The 2,627-nt window shown below is 52.9% G+C and overlaps 1 protein-coding gene across 1 annotated transcript in view; it reads left to right on the top strand.

Annotated features, from left to right (window-relative positions):
• RADIL (Ras association and DIL domains) overlaps positions 1-2,627 on the top strand; it is an 87,016-nt gene that overhangs the window by 46,491 nt on the left and 37,898 nt on the right. The gene's annotated exons all lie outside the window — the stretch shown is intronic.

Raw genomic sequence — 2,627 nt, 5'->3', positions numbered from 1 at the left:
TCTCTTGACCTTGTGATCCGCCCGCCTCGGCCTCCCAAAGTGCTGGGATTACAGGCGTGAGCCACCATGCCCAGCCAGAAATAGTGGTTTCTTGATGATGTATTTCTCTCTGAACTTATTTCATGTTGGCGGAATCTCCCATTGGTTGCATAGGGGCCCCTGGGGTGACCCTGTTCTTGGCAAAGAACATACCTGTATAAGACCCCCAAACCAGGCAGTCCCTAAAATTGCAAAGCCCTGGCCTCGCCTTCCTGAGCAATGTGCTGCCAGGTCTGAGGGCCTTGAAACCTCCACGCTGTGTGTCTAGCGATGGTGCCATGCGATGCTTCTGAAGGTGGCTGGGGTCAGCGTTTCGAGAGATGCTCTCCTCGTGCATCTGTCTCCCTCCACCCAAAGGCCAAGTGGGGGCGATTTCTGTCCCAGTTCAGGCAGATCCACCCTGGGACTGCACAGCGCCGACAAGCTCAGGTGACTCAGGTGACGAAGCTGTATCAGGTCAGGCACAAACAGGGCTCGATTGCAGCTCTCTCTGTGGGAACTTGGGAGGCCATGTCAGCCCCCAACATGCCTGACAGCAGACCCCATGGGAACATGAGTGCTGGGGTCCCATCTCCTGCAGCCTCATCTTGGGACAGGGCCAAGTCACAAAGCCACATGTGAGCAAGAGGCCTTTCAAACTTCTGTGATTTTTACTTTAACAAAAATGTTTATGCTGGGCACAGTGGCTCACACCTATAATTCCAGCACTTTGGGAGGCCTAGGTGGGCGGATCACTTGAGGTCAGGAGTTCGAGACCAGCCTGTCCAAGATGGTGACACCCCGTCTCTAATCTAAAGATACAAAAATTAGTCCAGCATGGTGGCACCCACCTGTAATCCCAGTTACTTGGGAGGCTGAGGCAGGAAAATCACTTGAACCCAGGAGGCAGAGGTTCCAGTGAGCTGAGATTTTGCTACTGCTACTCCAGCCTGGGCAACAGAGTGAGACTCTGTCTCAAAACAAACCAACAAAAAAGTTTTTAAAAATAAAGTATCATCAGTTACATTTACCTGACACCTGGGTTCCCACCTCCCAGATTGGACAGGTAAAGGTTTTTATCGTATTTGTTTAGAGTTTTTAAAAATGAAATAAGTCAAATACGATATAAAGTTATGATAATGTATTTATTATAAATTATATATAACATATATTCTGTTATGTACTGGACGCTATACTACATCCTGTGAAACTGAAGGCATTTCTTCCACCAGCCCCAGGCTTACTCCGCTGCCTGCTGAGGACAGCCACCATGTGGTAAATTCACTGTGTGCCTTGTTGTTTTGTAAAATAGCTCTACATTGATCACACGTTTGGCCGTAAAACACATTTGTTTGAATTCTTAGCGAATTAAAAAGAACTGAAATTATACCAACCACAGTCTCCGACCCCAGCCCAACAAAAATAGAAATCAGTGCTAAGAAGATTGCTCAAAACCATACAATTACATGGAAATTAAACAACCTACTCCTGAATGACTTGGGGGTAAAAAATAGCTTTGCATGCAAATATATAGAAACGGTAAGCGATGCACAGCGGCGTTTTAGGTGCTTTAATAAAAACTGAGCCGACGCGTCATACCACGTGTTATGTCATGGCACGTGTCACCTGAAGCTTGCTCTTTCACCCTGTGGTCATGTACACAGCTGGCTACGGTCTTCTCTCTGCAGAGCTCTCGTCCCGTGCATGGCAGCTCCCTGTGAGGGGCGATTGGGTGGGTTCTGGGATTTGCTAACTCAAGCAGTGCTGAATGCATGTGTGCACGCATGTGTGCACAAGTGCATGGGTCCTGCTGTCTGTCCCACAGCAGGGGACTGAGGAGCAGAGTGGCGTGGTCAGTTGCTGTCCACACTGGCCATGCCCACAGCCGTGCCATTGTTGGCAGTGGCTGCTGCTGCTGCTTCACCTCCCCCACACCTGCACTCAGAGGGAGGCTCTGTCATGCTTGTGGCCTTGGGTGCAGGGACAGCGCCGCCGCCCAGAGGAGAGGCCTCACGTCTGGCCCCTCATTGAAGGCTGGCAGCCTGGCCGTTCTACACTCATGCAGGCCCACCCAGCACCAGCAAGGAGACCCTGGGAGTGGCCCCTGTGTGTCAGCCTTGGTTCTGACCTGCAGACATCCCAACCCTGGGCCTGAGGAGGCTGTGGGGCCTTGCCTGGAGGAGCAGGGTACACTCAGCTGCGAGCCACTTGCCTGGGGCTGCAGCCCTAGGGGACACGGGCCTGGGACATCCTGTGCCACATTTGTGGCCAGACCCCCTGGGAGCCCCTGGGACTCTAGGAGGAGAAGCAACCCTTCCTGCCCCATGGCCCTGGGACTTCCAGAAGGTCACTCTGAGGTCACCTCCTGCAACCCGGCCCCAGAGTTGGGAAAAACTTGGGGGCTGGAGCATCATCTGGAGCTTTTTTGTTCTTCTTTCGGATCTGACCCCGCAGTTGTGCAATGAGGCTGAGCTGTGGGGCTCGTAACGCTTGTGGGAGTGGCAGGTGGGACGAGGTAGGGGAACCAGGCCCCACCTGCTGGGCACCTGCCGCCTGCCAGGCTGGGCCGGGTTCTGCAGCCGGCAGGAGCACAGGCGATGAGCAGCCAA

This window comes from Colobus angolensis, unplaced genomic scaffold, assembly GCF_000951035.1.
Source record: "Colobus angolensis palliatus isolate OR3802 unplaced genomic scaffold, Cang.pa_1.0 Scaffold43, whole genome shotgun sequence".
NCBI lineage: Eukaryota > Metazoa > Chordata > Mammalia > Primates > Cercopithecidae > Colobus > Colobus angolensis.
This window is presented reverse-complemented; position numbering and strand designations above follow the sequence as displayed.